The following is an 18,702-nucleotide window of genomic DNA, read 5'->3' on the forward strand; positions in this document are numbered from 1 at the left end:
GATAAAGTCTTCCTTATCTTGTAAACAAAACAATAAACAAGCAAACAAAAATACCTCCTTGGACCCCCACCTAACCCACCACTTCCGATATCTCTCTTTTCTACCTCACAGTCAAATTCCTTAAAAGAACTTTTTTATACCTTTGGCTTTTCCTGGACTTGTGTTCTCTATGTAAACTATCCCAATATAGTTTAAATTGCCATCAATTCACATACTCTACTAGATTCCAAATAACTTTCTTGTTTATCCATATCTTATATTTAAAAAGTTTTTATAAAATCTGTACTTGAGGTTTTCAGGAAAAAATACATATATTTTTTCAGAATGTTCACAGTAGTTTTTTTGTAATAGTCAATAACTAAAAAGAACCCAAACATCCATCAACAGATAAATGGACAAATTATGGTGCATTCATACAATGAAACAGTATTTTTCAACAATAGAAATGGATGAATTATTGATACATGCAACAAGGTGCATGAATCACTAAACACCATTAGGTTGAGATCAGAGATTGAGCTCAAGAGGGAGATTCACCACACCGTTGTTGGCTTGAAGATGGAGGTGGCCCCTTGGAAAGCACCTCAGAGTGGCCTTGAGTTACCTGACAGCAAACCCTGGATGATAGCCAGGAACCACACAGGAACCTCAGTTTAAAAAATTCAAGGAAAAGGAGAACATTTTCAAAGAGCTTTCCTCCTTTCCAAAGAGAAACCAAATTGATATTGTTATATGTACCTTCTTGGCTTACAGGGGTCATCTTACTTAACCTCCCTGCTGCACAATTTACCACCTTCTTTTTGTATACTGTATACTTCTTTTTGTGTACTTTTTGAAATCCAGACTGTATTTTACACTTATTCTATATCTCAATTTGGACTAATATTTCAAGTGTTCAGTAGATACATGTGTCTAGTAGTTCTTGTATTGGACAGCACAGCCCTATATCTTAACCTAGTTTATTAGAGTGAACTAATAGAATATAGGTTAAAGAATATAGGCTATTAGAATACAGATTAAATCAGCATGTGGGGCAAAGTCTGGCAGAAACCAGGTACAAATTTTCAGGTGTTCCTTCCTTGTGGGCTTGCACAAACATGCTTAATTTTCATAAGAATGTGTAAAAACATGCATATAGTATTGCCAATGAGAAAAGCTTACCTGAGGCCTTGGTTCCATATTTTTACTACAAGTCAGACCCATAGGCCAACTCAATACATAGGCCTACATATCTTCAGAGTAGAAACTGAAGTTTCTCATAAGTCGCATTGTTAGCATAAACTATCTGGCCATACTTACACAGTATGGCCCAAAGCCTCAAGCTTACAAAGAAATTCTTATCAGACAGAACACCCCAAGGGCTCAGATCTCAGCAAATGGAAGCTAGCTAAGGGCCAGTCCTGAAAACTGACCTTCTTGAAAATGTACAGGGTTTGACTGACACAAGGACTGCTTCATGAACTGTTAATCTATATGATATCTGAATACAATATATAGGCTAAAAAATTAATTTTACCTCTAGTGTCTTTCACAAGAGCCTGGAACCTATTCTCGAAACCTTTCTCAGATTTCATATATCCAGAACAATTCCATTATATTATTGGCTTAATTTTGAATTAATATCATCTTACCTGAGGGGAATACAAAGCAAAATTGGGGTTGTGTTAGGAAGAGGTAAGGAAAGAAATGGACATTGATTTAGGCAGTCAAACATGTTTCCTATAGCACATGTTTTAATATTATCGATTCTGATAGAACAAAACATAAAAACATAAGCAATGAGACTGTGCTTGGACTGATTTATACACATACACACACCTATATATACATGCATATGTACATACATACATATACATCTCTCTCTATATAGTATATACAATATTATATATTTATGTATTATGTAAACACATATACTATACATATATGACTAGATATATATGTATGGTATATATATGTACATATGGGTATTTATATACATGTGTATATATCCATATCTATTTATCATCTATCTCTCTATCTCATCAATGCTCTATGTTAGAAGAAGAAATTAGGAATAAAATGAAATCCTGTAATAGGTGACTTTTATTTAAATATTTTTACTGTCAAACTGTGAAATTCTTTGCAATATCGCCTTTTTTTCCTGAATAAACTAACTTCTCATTTCCTATCTTTACCTTGAAACTTTTTTTCAATTCTCCAGAAAATGATTATTAATGACTAATGAAATCTTAATATCCCTCTGGATGCAGTTTTATTCATTCCTAGTAGCTTATGTTCCCTTCCCCCAAGGGAACATAATCCAAGATTTTAGGGGAAATTGGTGGTACATGAAAATTGTCTTTTGTCTTGAATAACTTTTATTTATCTTTAAATGTGTCTTACTACCTTTAGTCTTGGTGACTACTGTTCTAATCACCCAACCCAAAGAAATTAATTCATTTTATATATATTTATAATCTAATTCCATAGTACTTGAAATTTTGAGTTTGACTTCAGAAAATGATCAATGTTTCATTCAAGGTAACAATAAATTCTTTCTTAACTCTAGACAGATAGAACCTTTTGAAAAGGCAGATACTCAATTTTAAACAAAATCCTTCATATATTCCTTGCCAAGCTGGCTATGTCTTCTATTGTCTCCTTTTCATATTTCTCTCCCAACACATTTGCCCCTCTAGAAAGAACTCAACTGTAAGCTGTAAAAACCTGAAGAAGAAATCGGAAAATTAAAAAATGGAATTTGGTTGAAAGGTTAATATATTTAATTAACAAACCAAAATATGACAAGAGGCAATTGAGTATTTTCATAATTGCCCTCAATGCTCTTGTCTAGAGTATGTAACTGAACTTTTCTCTATTTCTCTCACCTCCACAGTATATACAAGCCCATATTCCCCAACAGCTTATGGAGTTTTTTCAGTCCTTTATTTCTTTTAATTTTCATTTCCTCTGACCAGCCCATTCCTATATATACCATATCATATGCTTGGGTACCTCCTTTTCCTTTTTATTTTGTTAGCTAAAACATAACATTTTGCTGGGGACCTTTCTGATTTCCTTGGATACAACCCAAATTACAAATTTCTATTAGCTTGCATCATATTACATACATATTCATACCCTTTCAATACCTAGCACAATATCTTGCTCATAGTAGATGATCAGTAAATCTACGAACTAGGAGAATTTTAAAGACATACACAAAGTATTACAAAGAGCTATTATAAATTAGACAAAAGAGTGACCCATATGGGAATGGGGAGGGGAGTAGTTTTGGGAGTTAGATAAGTCTTCATAAGAAGTAATGTGCAATAATAGTCCTTACAAGATAAATAGAATTCCAATAATTCTTGAAATTAAAGGGAGAGGATTACAAACAGGAGAAAGTAACAGAACAATAATTTATTTCATTAATTAGTCTTTTTCCTGCCATCAACCAACACTTATGAGACAGCATCAATTAAAAAAAATTCTCTTAAAAAGATAAAAAGATATATAGGTATCCAAGAGCAGTTTTATCAGTAAATGACAGTCCATCTTCTCCATGCTTGTTCTGTTTTCATTCCCCATCACCTACATTTTTGAAATATACATATTTTTCTCTCTAATATTGGTCTTAGATATGGCCACCTTTCATAGAATTATTGTGTTCCTTAAAATCCTCTAACCCCCTCTCAACCTATTCTTAATAATTTAGTATATTTAGGATGCTTCTGAGAGCCTGTCAAATGAACTTCAATAGTTGGATGTTAAACCTGGCAAAGTGTATGTTGGTCAAGAAAGAAAATCAGAATCCTCTATTTTTCAGCCTCTGGTTATTGATGTTAATTACATCTTTCTGTACTCTGTATTAACTATGGCATATTTTGACTAGGGATTCCTGGTTTTTTTTAGAGACATCTTAGAATTTCATTATCTATTATGGCAACCACTAGTTACATGTGTTTTTATTTAAAAAATAATTAAAACTAATAAAGTTAACATTTTAGTCCTTAATTATATTAGCCATATTTCAGATGCCAAAGAGCCAGAAATTCTATGGTATTGTTTTTCTCAAAATAGTTAGTGTCCCCACCACCCCTTCAGTTTCCCAAAGAACCCCATAAACATTGACTCCTACTATCTAATTTTAAGTGAATTTTCTATACCCTTTATAAAGATATTACTGGACACTAAATAAACTGGTTTTGTAAAAATAATTTGAAACAATTGTTATATCACTATAATATATTAATATAGAATTGTATTAGCAAATGCTTTTGCTTCACTCCTGGAGTTTTCTTCTATATGAATATAACCATATTAGTATAAAAATCTTGGTCTTATTAGCCTCCATTAATTATTTTTGTTCAGGAAGGAGTTACCTAATTTATAGGTTTGCTTGGGATGAGGACCTGAACGTACTTTGTTATGGTTCTTTCCCTGGGAAACCATTTGCCTTCATAGAGCATATGCTTTCAACTATTCTCAGTCAAGTGATATTCTCTGTGGTGGGGTTCCCACATAAGTCAGTTGCCACTGTAATCGAATAAGTCCGTCAGCATCAGTCACCACTAAACCAGATTTTTAATATCTACCTCACTAGTAATGATGGTGATTGTTTTTGTCTGTCCTATTCCTTATCTTTTAATTTCTTGAGAACTCAAGTAAGCAAGATGAAACAGGACAGGAATGTATCTCTGAAAGAAGAACTTTAACAGCAAGTTGCTATTATTTAAAGTAATACTGACTTTGCATGTTGTTGCCATATACTTGAAGAATATTTTTCTTTTGTCCAAACTAAAAAGTGAAGTATATTTATTTTTGAAGAGAACTTCCTTGTATAGAATTTTAAATATGTATTTATAAACTCAAAGTCAACTCTTTAAAAAATATGAAGTTACATCTCATATTTTTTTAGGCTTATGCAATATATGAACCTTTTATAAACTAAAAGCAGATTTCCACAGCAACGTAGTTTATTAGATGCATTCTATAATGTCTTCAAAACTTTTATTAATGGATAACTCTTGGCAAATAAAATAATTCAGTGGCATAATATGTAGAAGTCATTGCTTATAATTTTTTAAAATAAAGCATCATATATATTATGATTAAGTTATTAAAATTGTATTTTATGAACTGATTAATCATTTGATTTGGAGAGGGGGATAAAGGGTGAAGGATTAGGAGGATACCCTGAAAACAGTCAGGTCTCCTTTTACAATCCTTAAACAATCATTTCCTGTATTAAGTCCCATTTTAATGAATTTTGGTTGTACAAAATTGGCACCAATGTTGGTAGTGTATTAAAACTTTTCTGTAATGCCTTGTAGGCACATTAATATCATAGCTCTCATGATACATATTATACTTTTTTAGACCTAATGAGAAAAAAACAGAATTTGTAAAGGTGACATCGTTTTTGCAGAGAACAGTATATTTATAGGGAGATACCTATGACCTTCCTATTTATATTAAAAATAAGACAACCTAACAAATATATCTACTTGGTTTCTTGATGTTTTGTGTGAAGGTGTGAAGTTTTCTAAGTGTATATAAATATTCTAAAATTATTCAAATGATTTCTGCATCTCTCCCCCCCCCCCCTTTATCTCCTTGATGGAATCACAGAAACATGTCCTTAAAATCAGAGCCCAGAGGGCTTTTTAGGGCTTCTATAGTTAGAGTACTTTGGAAGCTCTAGAATGTTGTCTAGGCAGTTAAAAACTCAGAGACTTATGTCTTCTGAAACAATTAGAATCTGTCTGCTTCCTCTAATAAATCTTTCTTCCAAGAATTACTTGTTACTGATTATCAAGACAGGTGTTTATAGCTTTGTAGTCTTGACCCCATTCTGTTTGGCTAGACAAGTAGCTGCGATGTGCTGCTTAGACAAAATTAATTTGTTGAAACTTTTTATTGAGAGAACACTTAGATAATGTGCTTACTCTCATTTCACATGACTTTCTTTGAGCTCTCATATTTTATACTGCATTTAAAACTTAATTTGATAACCTATCGATAAGAAATAAATTAACCAAATATTTGTCAAAACAGTTTCATTTCATATGCTATAAACAAAATACATCATTGAAACCTTTATGTTTCTAGTGCCCGAGGACAATTTAGAGAAGCAGATAAGAAAGTACGTTGGAATAAAATGCATGCTACTAAATATTCAATAACAATTGGCACAGACACAATGAGGCAGAAAAGCATATAGTGAAATAACAGTTATGAGCTTCTACAAACCAGGAAAACAACAAAAAAAATTTCAATACATAGGTTAGTGAGGTTAGTGGGGTTAGTGGTTAAACTACACAGGTTGCAATTACAGCCAGAGTAATATGATACTCTCAAGGCTCACAAAGCTGCCCTTGGGGTGTTTAGATCAAGAAAAAGATGACCAAGCAAACCTGATTGGTCTATATTTAGCTTCTCATTACAACCACAGAATTCCTTAAGATAAGTCAAATTTTTGTTTTTAAAAATATATTATCTGACTTTGAAAAAGCAACTAAGATGCCTGAAAGCTGAAAAGTATTCAAGATTTTAAAATGTATTATTTTACTTTCCAGTGGAGCCAGGAAAGAAAATACTTTAGAAGGACCACATTAAAACATCAGGGGAACAGAATGCTTCCCATAGAAAATGAGGTACACTGAATTTTATAAAAGTAGTGGCTTTGTACTTATTCAGCTTTTTCTTATCCTCTGAAGAATGTGGTGGTTTATGCCTCTATAAATTGAACAAGATCTAGAATAAATATTAAAAGTTATGTGGAATAGCTGTAGAGAAATAGTTGCTAACTTTAAATGTATATCTAGATGATATAGGAAGAGTTGCGATTTAATATTATGTATAAATTTCAAATTGTGCCATATTCAAATATAGGAGAATTTTTCACTTTGATGGTTTCTTAGCATATGGAAAACCTTTTCTTTAGAGAAATTTCTACCTTAGGCACTTTGGTTGGAGGCAAAAACTGTGCCATGACTGAAGCCAAAAATGCCAGAACTGTCTTGTCTTTCCTGCAACTAGACTGTGGCCAGAGAATGTAGGCCAACCTTCGTATGTAGAGGTCAATTCTTCAGAAAATTAGAAAAAATGGTAGCATCATGTTTCCAAGGATAGCTGTGACCCAAGTGTAAGTTCTGAGAGGAAAACATAGTACAAAGCAAATCAAGGAATAAAACAGATTTAAGAACTATGCCAAAGGAATACCATAACTTAGAATGTATTTATGACAGTTTTGTCTGTAACGAATTAAACCAGAAACCTAACATGATTCTGAAAGAATAACTGTGCCCCAAAACTGGGTATCTGTCCTATCAAGTATTTGAGTGACTGAGCCTTAAAACAGTACTCTGGCTTACAGACTTCAAAGAGCGGGAAGCAAAAGCTACACACTCCCCACACATCCACTTCAGATATAGTCATGGAAGACAACAGACAAACCAGATGACTCTCCCAGAGTTTGGAAGCAAGGGTCTGGAGCAGGGGTGCAAAACTCATTTTCACTGGTGTGAAACTCATTTCCACATCAGCCTCGTGGTTGCTTTCAAAGAGCCAAATATAAATTTAGGACTGTATAAATGTAACTACTCCTTAACAGTTAATCGAGAGCTCGGCACTGCTGCCCGGTAGAAACAGGGTGCCACCAGGATAAAACAAGATGAAGGGCCGGATTCAGCCCTAGTGTAACAGGGTGCAGCCAAGAGGGGAGCCTCAAATAGGGATCTGTAATAAGATCCAGAAGAGCCTGGAGATAATTGGCTCCACACCACAGGGCCACACCTGCCCAGAATCTGGCAGCTGTAGCCAATTGTGAGAGGAGCGGGAAATGCGGCTTCAGAGGAAGATTGGCACTGGGATTTAAACCAAGACGCAGCTGCCACTTGAGGGGGGAGAACCATGTGCAGCCCTGGGAGAGAGAACCTCACAGCTTTAGCAGAGTGAAGACTCCCTTGGCCCTGAGAGGAGAAGGAGAAGCACGCGGACTTGATGGAGTGTACACTCCTGCAGCCCTGAGAAGAGAACCACGCGGCCTGGCAGAGTGGGGCCCCCACAGCTTTAGAAGGGGGAACCACCACCTGGTTTTAGCAGAGATCCCGGTGACTCAGCCGAGGGTGCCGGGAACCCAGGGAGGTCTCCCAGTCGAGATGGAGTTCTAACTGAGAAGAACCAGAGGACTACCTAAGCCATGGACTTCTATTTCCTTCCCTGAGATACGGTACTCTGGACTGGGCAAAGGGGGCAGGATGGAAGGACTGTGTTTGTGGGTGTTTTAAGGGACTTTGGGATTTTGGTGAAGACATTAGGTCACTACTTTAAGTTTGTATAGCATTAAATAAACGTTTCCTTTCCTTTTCATGAATATCTTGCATTGAGAGACGTCTTTCCTCTGGCGGCGGACGTAACGAGCCCGAGGGGTTCCTTTTGGTAATAGTATATCACCCTTAGGACCCCCTTGTTGTTCTGTAACACTAGGGCCTTGTGTTTGCCATTTGTGGTCTTGAGAATAAAGGACCGGGGAATTGTTCTTGGAGAACAGGCTTAGGGATTTCTCAAGGAGATTTTCTTCCTAGGATTGCCTATAGAATTCCTCCATCATTGTGACTCAGTGACAGCTATTTCCTATCCATCTATTTTTATGATAAAAGACTGTGCTGTGCTTTTTGGTACCTCTTACATCATTATAGGAGAGGATATACTAAAAACTTGTTTTTTTTGTTTTGTTTTGTTTTGTTTTGTAGATTAAGAATGGAAGGAATCTGTTCTGAACCTGATGGAGAAAAACTGAACACAGTAAGTAGGTAGAACTTTGTGTTTCCCTTCCCTGTGTGTGTCAGAGTATTTTTTAGGGAAACTGTCTTGTGGGTATTTGATAGCCATTGTCGACACAGATGGCTACCTATAACCAGAGATTTTCACCTCCTTTTATGAACATACAGTTTCCTCTGGGAACATGCTATTGTTAAGAACTATATTTCCAGCATGTCCCCTCCCCAAACCTTATCTGTGACCAATGGAAGTATGTGGAATCATAGTTGTTGTAAATGACTGGAGAGTAGAAGTGTTGAGTATCATTTTGAGGCCAATATGGTTAAGAAGCTTGTATGCTTTCTCTGTCCTCCTCTCTGTTCTTTAATATTCAAGTTTATGACAATGTTGAGGGCAAACCAGAAGTTCTGTAGGGAAGGTGTAAAGGCCTGTGTCAACATGCAGTCTTTAGTGACTGCCAAGAGTATAGGCTATCCCCATTCCTGTCATCAGTCACAACACAGACACCAAATGCTGTTTATCTGAATGCAAAAACAAATGTCTACTGTCATAATTCACAAATATTGAGCTAACAATGACCTAAGTAAAATGCTCTGTAACACCTTTAAATAGAGACATGTAAAATAACTAATTATCCATATTAACAGCTGATGCTTATATTAAAATAGCCATTGGCTAATAATATTGATAGCACAGGATGTACTATTTTTTCATGAATCACAGAGTACATTGTTAATATTATGCCCCCTTCCCCCAACTTCAAGTATCAGAAATTCATAGTGTCTCTACAAGTATTGAAGAAAAAAAGATTTCATATGGGAATTTGAACTTACTTGATTGTGGGAGAAGATGGGGTAACAGATGTCTAGAAGTGGGGATCATTGAATCAGAAAAATGGTCACTGAGAAAGCCATTGAAAGCAGTGGGGTGAGTGCACAAAATAGAGCTTGAAGGAAAATTCAAGAAACCACTAAGATCTACACACTGAAATGGTACACCACAAGGGGAACTCAGAGGGGTAGAAACTACTACCTATGTGGAATGTATTCCTAGAAATTACTGCCTCTTAGGCAATGACTATTTCTGTGGGGATGACTACCTTTGCCAGCCCTCTGCCAAGCACCTAGTGGTGAATTTGAATCTGCTGTTGGTCAGCAAGGCCAGGAGGAAGAAATTCAAGTGGGGCTTGAGGCAGGAAGGAAACGAGAAAACTTCATTGTGCATTGCCAACTATGACCGTTACAGAAAAACCTTGAGAGACAAACGGCCTCTGGTTCCATCATACGAAAATGTGCTTGAGTTCCTCTAATTAGCTAAATCTAATCTGGAAGCCTTTAAAATAGAGGTTTCTGGTAAAAATAGATTTCTAGCTGTAGGCACAGGGTTATTCAAATATTTCCTTATTCCTTTATTTATTTTAAAAAATATCTGTTGCATCTTTTCCACTTCAATCCTGATGTTGGTGATCTGTGTTTTCTATCTCTAATTACATTTGATCATTTTCCTAGGGTTTGTCAATTATTATCAATTTATTCCTTTGTCAAAGAACAAACTTTTAATTTATTATTTGTCTTGTTAATCAGTAGTAATTTTGTAAAATGTCATTAATTATCGCTGTGGTTATTTCATATTCACATTTTTTAAAATTTAATTAGGTCTTCATTCTAATGTCTTAATTTTGAGGTTTGGGTCCTTATTTTTAAACTCTTATCTTTTCCTAATATAAGCTGTGAATCTAGGAATTACCATTTTAGCACAGCGTTAGCTATATCCTACAGAATTGATATGTTGTCTCTTTAATATCACTCACTTCAAATATTTTACCATTTTTTTGGTATCTTTTGTGACCCATGGGTTATGCTACAGTGGTATGCTGCCTAATTTTCAAATATTTGGTCATTTGGTAAATATTGATTTGTCATTCATTCTTAATATTATAAAATTTGCATGTGCTTTCAATCTTTTCAAATATTTTACATATCGTATAACCTGACATGTGATCTGTATTATGAATACTGTGTGTGAACTTGAAAATAATGTGCTTTCTGCAGTTGATGAATGTTGGGAACTGCCCTTCCTGTTTTTGAAGCTGTAATCCCCCATGGCTAAGTCTGAGTAAAGGACCTTGGGACCATAAGCCACTTAGGAGACAAAGCTTATCTTCCTTGTAGGGACACTGTCTCTGTCCCCTTTCTCTTCACCCTGCTTGGCCCCAGGCAGATGGCTGGTTAGCCAATGACAGGTAAGATTCCTCAAAAGAGGGATGACCTAAGACAGGCATGGTCACAAAGGGGCCCTCAGGGAAGGACCTGAGGGGCTATAGAAAAAGGGGGTGATGGAGCCTCACCCCTCGGCTTTGACTTAGCCTGAGTCCTCATTCTGTCTGCAAGAAGTCTCCTAATCTCTTGGCTACCTTACTTCCCCTGCCTGACTTAAGCCTGAAACAATGCTGGAGTTGGGTGCCACCCTTTGCTGGAAAGGGTAGGTTCCCTAGGGCCTAAGAAAGAATGCATAAAATCCTATGAAACCTACTTTGCTAATACCCTCAATTTAAATGATAAGGGTCCAAGCAGCAAGTGAGTTTGTTCCCCAAAGTTTTATGGCCATTTAACTATCTGACCCTGACTCAGAATAAGCCCTCAGAGTTCTTTGAATGTTATGTATTGTTTAATCATTTCTGTCTGACAATGATTGATGAGCTTTATGTATATACCCTGTATTCCTGTGCAAATTAAACCCAATAAAAGCATGTCAGGGCAAGGGTCAAGGCGCTCTCCTATTGAGAGGATGGCAGAGGTGCTTGGAGGCTTTTTCTCCTCTTGAGAGAGAAGCCAAGTCATCCCTTTTCCTCCACAGGGCTTGGTAGTCTGTGTGAATTTGTCTCCTGTCTTATCCACAATGCTGATGACCCCAGGAGCTGGGATCCGAATCAGATGAAGTTCTGATTTATAAATGACAGGTCAAATTGGTTCATAATCTTGTTTAAATCTCTATTTTTATTACATTTTTGTCTATTCCTTATTTTCTGAATGAATTAACATGCTACCTTTCAGATTATTATAGAGAGCAAAGGATTTAGGATGGTGGAATCAATTTTGAAGAAGAACAAGAAACCCAGAGGACTTATTCTAGAAGATTTCAGTAACTAAAACTACATGCATCCAGACTCTGTGATAGTTACATAATGACTGAGATACAAATCAATGAAACAGAATAGAGTGCCCATAAATAAATGTACACTTATATGGTTAATTGACTTTTCACAAATGTGCCAAAGCAATTAAGTAGAGAAAATATAATCCTTTCAAAAATGTTGCTAGAACAAATGGATATCTAATAGGAAAAAACCTGAAGTTTTATTTTTACGTACACAGAAATTAATTAAAAATGGATATTGGTTCACAATATATAAACTATAGCTACTCAATTTCTAGAGGAAAAAGAATTTTCATTACACTAAACAGTTTTGTCAAAAATGGTATCAAAAGTACAAATTATACCTGAAATTAATAGATAAAATAGACGTCATTAAGATCAAACCTTTTTATATTTATAAGACACTTATTTAACACAAGAAAATGACAAGTCACAGACTAGCAGAATAATTTTATAAACAAATATTTATCACCAAGATTCTATAAGGAATTCTATAATAAAAATATATATAAACCAATAAAAATATTGCCAAAATCTTTAAACAGACATCTCATAAAAGTAGATGAATGTTGTATAAAATGAGAAGAAATTCTCATCTTCACTGGTCATCACAGATACACAAACTGAAATTACAGTGAGACCTCCACATACACACACAGACACCCAAACAATGAAAGTAAAAAAGAATGACACATTGTAATTTTGGCAAGGCTGTGGAGACCCTGCTGATGTTGATTCAAAATAGTAGAGCCAGTTAGGAAAACAATATGGCATACATTACCATACAACATGACCATTACAGTTCTAGATAATTCTCTAAGAAAAATAAAATATATGTCCACTCAAAAATGTGTACACTGATATTCATATTAGAATATTATGAAAGCAACTCAATGAAAGCAAACCAAAATCTCCATCAAATGCTGGGTAAATATCTATATTGATACATATTCATACCATAACATTCTACTGAGCAATAAAAGGGCACAGAGTATTAATACAATCAACAATATAGATGAATTTTGAAAATATTTGGAAAATAAAAGAAGACAAGCAAGACAATGTACAGTGAATGACATTCTAAGAAAGTCAAATCTATAGTGACAGAGAGAAGATCAGCGGGCTGGGTCTTTGGAAAGGAGTTTCATTAAGGAAAGGGAAGAGAAAGCCTTCTATGATGTAGAGTGATATTTGGCTATATTGGTGATTGCTCAGCTGTTTACAATTACCAAATTCAACACTTTACATATAACATTGGTAAATGTTATTGTATGTAAATAATATTTTAATAAACAAAAGGAGGACAAAAGCCCAAAAGGTCAATATATTTCTTCACATTAATACAGAATGGGTATAAAAATAGCAATACATTATAGAAAGATGTACTTCTTAATGGAAGAGACTTATGGCTACCACAAAATAAAACTGAAAACATAAAATATGTTTTGTTGTTTCTATATTTGTTATATATATTGTTTTATATATTTTCTACATTTTAATGTTGTTTTATACATTTATATACATATTGTCACATAGCTTCAGATTGGGAACGAAAAAGGATTATCATTATTACCATCTTTAATCTCTTTTACTACAGTGCATACCAAAAGGTTAAGCAAAAGAAATAAAAGAATATGAATTAGAAGGAAAACATAAAATTGCTTGTAGATTTAATAGATAAATCCATAGGAAATACAAAACAATGTATAAACTATAAGATAAATGAGTCCATCAAGGTCATTGTATAAAAGGTCAATATGCAAAATGCGATTGAAAATTTTTGTTTTTAAAATATTTTGGAAGTTATTTTTTAATTTTTTAAATTATGTTTTATTGATTATGCTCTTAGAGCTGCCCCAATTTTTCTTCCTGTGACCCCTCCAGCCAGAACCCCCAACTCCTTCATGCAGTCCACACATCATTGTTCATGTCCATGGGACTTGTGTAGGTTCTTTGGTTACTCCATTTCCTATACTGTATTTTACACCCCGTGGCTATTCTGTTAGTAGCTACTTATACTTCTTAATCCCCTGACTTCTTTGACCATTTCCACATCCCTCCCTCCCATCTGGCAACCATCAAACTGTCCCTATATCATGATTCTCTCTCTGTTATTCTTTTTGCCTAGTTTGTTTTTATATTCAATTGTTGATAGATATTTGTTGCCATTGTATTATTCATAGTTTTGATCTTTTTCTTATATAAGTCTCTTTATAATTTAATATAATAATGATTTGCTGATGACGAACTCCTTTAGTTGTTTCTTGTCTGGGCAGCTCTTTATTTGTGCTTTGATTCTAAGTATCTTTGCTGAATAGAGTATTCTGGGCAACAGGACCTGGCTTATCATGATTTTGAGTATTTGTTGCCAATCTATTCTAGCCTGCAAAATTTCTTTTGAGAAATCAGTTGACAGTCTTATGGGAATTACCCTCTAGGTAATTAACTGCTTTTCTCTTGCTGCTTTTAAGATTCTCTCTTTATCTTTAACTTTTGACATTTTAATTATGTGTCTTGGTGTGGGCTTGTTTGAATCCATCATGTTTGGGACTCTCTATGCTTCCTGGATTTGCATGTCTATTTTCTTCACCAAATTAGGGAAGTACCTCTCATTTATTTTTTTCAGATAGGTTTCTAATTTCTTGTTTTCTCTTCTCCTTCTGGCATCCTTTTAGTACCAATGTTGGACCTCTTGAAGTGTCCCAGAGTCTGCTTACACTATCCTTGTTTCTTTAAATTTTTTTCTTCTTGTTGTTCCGATTGATTGTGTTTTGCTTTTTTTTATTCCAAATTCCTGATATGATTATCAGCTTCATTCATCCTACATTTGATTCTCTGTAAATTGTTCTTTATTTCAATTAGTGTATCCTTCATATCTGACTGGATCTTTTAAATATTGTGGAGGTCCTCACTAAGTTCCTCAAGCATCCTCATAAAGTGTTGTAAATCCTGCATCTGATAGATTGCTTATCTCCATTTTGCTTAGTTCTTTCTCTGGAATTTGATCTGTTCTTTCATTTGTGTCATGTTTCTTTGTCTCCTCATTTTGGCAGCCTCCCTGTGTTTGTTTCTATGTATTAGGTAGAGATGCTATGACTCTGTCTTGGTAGCATGGCCTAATGTAGTAGGTATGCTGTAGAGTCCAGTGGCATCGCCTCCCCTATCACCTAAGCTAGGTTTTCTGATGCACCCTCCATGTGGGCTGAGTTCACCCTCTTCTTGTAGTTCAGCCTTGACTGCTCTTGGTGGTCAATGGGAGGAATTTACTCAGGCCAGTCAGCTGCAATGATTGGTTGTGACCACTGAACACCAACCTCTGCGTCCTCTGGAAGATCAACTGTGCAGAGGAGGTAGGGTGGTGGTGCTCCAATGTGGTCTGTCGCTGTCCACTGGGTGTAAATGTTCTGCAGTTTCCAAGGTGGTACCAGCCAGGGTCTAGTCCCACCTGTGTTCTGCCTAGGGACACCCTGCATGAGCTATAAAGCAGCCTGAGATGGCTGCTACTTTTGCTGGTCTTGGAGATTCCCAGGTGAAGCCAAGATGTGTATCTAGGCTTGCTGCTGCTAGTGCCAGGTCTGGGACCACTTAGCAGCTGTGAGCTAACTGAGGCAGCTGTTGCTTATTTGAAAAGATTTAGGAAGTGATGAAGCATGAGCCAATACCAGCCATTCATATGGAATAGTTAACAGTTTGGGTGGGCCCATAATTTGGGTGGGAGGAAGTCTCAGGGAATCTCTAGGGTGGGGAAAGCTGTGTTATGTTGATAGAGTCTCAGATATGGCACCCACCTGCCAGTGCTGTGATACTGCAAAAAGGGCTCAGAAAATGGATAAGAACCTCTGCCTGCCTTTCTGTCTGTGAGAAAACTCTAATCCAGTGCCTTGGAATAGAATTTGCAGTAGAGTACCTTGGAGTGAGAAAACACAATTCTACTGCCTTGATTACAGACACTCCAGTTCCTCCTATTATGCCTCTGGTGCTTTTCAAGCTGCTACCCAAGTGTTGGAACTCAGAGGCAGTGATTTTTAGTAAATCTGTGTGGGTTCTTTAAGGGAACCGCTTGGTAGAAGTTTCTTCTACCTACTCAAGTCCGCTGGCTTTTGCAGCTGAAAGTTATGGAGACTTATCTTTTTAGCACTGGAACTCTGGGCTGGGGGCCTAGTGTGGTGCTAAGACTCCTCACTTCCAAAAAAAATCCCTCTGAATTTTTGTTCACCACATGTGGATATGGGGCCGCCCATTCCTCATCTCTGGTCCTCCTACTAGTTTGGATGGATGTGGTTTCTTTAATTCCGTAGTTGTCAGATTTCCATTCAACTCACTTTCTGACAGTTCTGAGTGATAGTTGTTCTATATTTAGTTGTAATTTTGATATGGATGTGCAAGGAGGTTTTTCCTTATACCACCATCTTTGAAAATGTCTCAAACTGCCAAAATGAAGTAACCTTATTTATTTTAACTACTCCCTCTCACAACTAAAAACAAACAAAAACCCCCCAAACCTGAACGTAATACAACATACAAACTTAGAAAGGATCTCAAAAGTTACAAAATAGACAACAGTCTAAGCATCTTGAGACCCTAAGGAAGACATGGTGGTGAGGTCCATGTTTTCCATTTGTCTCCCATATATCCTAGACAGGACATTGCCAAAGCCTCTAACATGGAACCACCAATAGGCACAAGGGTGTGGGGTGGGAATTACCCAAGAAAAACTTGTTCTTTTCCAGCTAAAGCTCTGGGAAAAAGATAACCTAACAACAGAATACCATTTTCTCAATACTCACCCTTCTCCAACCTAACACTAAGGGAAAAAAAAACATGCCATTCTCCTATGGCTCCAGTGGAGCTAAGGTGATCTTCCACTCCACCCACCTGCAGGTGAAAGCATGTACCTGTACTCCCATTCCCTCACTGGGAGGCATTGGCAGGATAGAGCAAGGAGCTAATTTTCTGTTCCTGAGCAACTATCACTCAAATTCACCCACCTGATTGAGTCATCTGGGTAAGCAAAGGGATAAGTACCCATCTTCCGGCCAGTGGAAATCAGCTATAGGGTTAGGGTTGGAAGCACTTAAAGCAGGGGTGTCAAACTCATTTTCACTGGGGGCCACATCAGCCTCGCAGTTGCCTTCAAGGGGCCAAAAATAATTTTAGGACTGTATAAATGTAACTAATCCTTAACTGTTAAGGAATTGAAATTACATTAGGCCCTTTGAAGGCAACTTTGAGACTGATGTAACCCCCGATGAAAATTAGTTTGACAACCCTGACTTAAAGGAAAATTGATCTTCTATCCAACACTGCTCAATTCCCCTGAGACAGTGTTAGCAGGGCTCACCTGGGAGCTGGTTATTATCTCCCACCCAGCAGAAGGAGCAGGTGCTCTTATTCTTCTTCCAAAGTGGATTCAGCACAACTGAGCAGGGATTTGATTTTCTATTCCCTGCCAGGTAAAAGAAGAAGTGTTCGGATTTGCCTGCAGGTGTAGTGTTAGTGAGGAAGGTCCAGTAGTGCACTGAATCCCCACCCAACAGCCATGAGGCAAAGGATGTGGGAGAAGGTGAAACTAGTGAGCACTTTGCTTCCACTCTTCTATCTTTACCAGTAGTGCATTCATTGTGGGAAGCTGAGCTTCAGCAGCTTTCCTGCAGCAATGAGGTGTGTGAGTCAGCCTTTTGCACCCCCATTTCCTAAAATAGAGGATTAAATATAAGTCAAAGTTTATAATATGACATCAAGTGTCTCAAGATACAATTGGAAATAACTGTTCATATCGAGAACTAGAAATATCATGCCATGAATTAGAAAGGTAATCAACTAATGCCAACACCAAATTAAATCAAATATTTGAATTATCTAGAAAGAAAATATCTATCTTAAAAACATTTCTAAAAGGGAATCAAAAATTCCCTTGAAACAACTTTAAAAAAATTGAAAAAAATTATAACAAAGACATATCAGTTGTAAAAAAAAAAAAGAGGTAAATAAAATTTATAAAACTGAAAATAGAATAACTGAAATTAAGGTAAAGGACCTAAAAGGAAATTAAATTTTTACACTCCATTTAAAGTGGTAAAACATCACTAATTGTAGACTACAGTAAGTTATTTATGTATATTGTAGTATCTAGAGAAACAATAGGTAACCATACAAAGCAATATATTTATGAATATTATTAAAAATCAATATAAAATCTTAGAAATGTTGATGTAACTCACAGGAAATTAAGAAAACCTATATAGAAAATAGAGATAGAGAGGATAAAAATGAGACACAGAAAACAATAAATGGCAGACTAAAGCACTGACATAACATCAAATAATTTGAAGGTAAAGAATGGAAATATATATACCATAAGAACATGAATCAAAGGCAAAAGCAGGAGTGGCCATATTAACATCAGAAAATGTAAGGTTCAACAGCACTTTCATAGGTCCTCCCCCAGGCAGTGGGGCCAGGATTTGGTAGCTGGTGCTGAAAGGAAAAACCCTGGGTTGCATCCGTGCCCTGGGACTGTGCCAGTGGCAGCTGGCACTCAGTAGCACAGAGGGGGAAAAAAAGAAAATGTAAGGTTCAAAGAAAAAAATAGTATAGACAAAGAAAACTATTACATAAAAATAAAAGAATCAATCTACCAAGAAGGCATAACAATCCTAAATCATAAGCACAACATAACAAAGCCTCAAAATGCATGAAGTAAAAACTGATAGAGCTGAAAGAATAGGCAAATGCAAAATTTTAGTTGGAGATCTCAATACCCCCTATCCATACCTGATA

General features: G+C 36.1%; 1 non-coding gene across 1 annotated transcript; it reads left to right on the plus strand.

Moving 5' to 3' along the window:
- Positions 1–18,343: 18,343 nt before the first annotated feature.
- LOC114491243 lies at positions 18,344–18,474 on the plus strand. The gene has a single exon (XR_003684045.1). It is a non-coding gene; the product is annotated as a small nucleolar RNA SNORA30/SNORA37 family (small nucleolar RNA).
- Positions 18,475–18,702: the final 228 nt, after the last annotated feature.

Source organism: Phyllostomus discolor, chromosome 2 (assembly GCF_004126475.2).
Source record: "Phyllostomus discolor isolate MPI-MPIP mPhyDis1 chromosome 2, mPhyDis1.pri.v3, whole genome shotgun sequence".
Lineage (NCBI taxonomy): Eukaryota > Metazoa > Chordata > Mammalia > Chiroptera > Phyllostomidae > Phyllostomus > Phyllostomus discolor.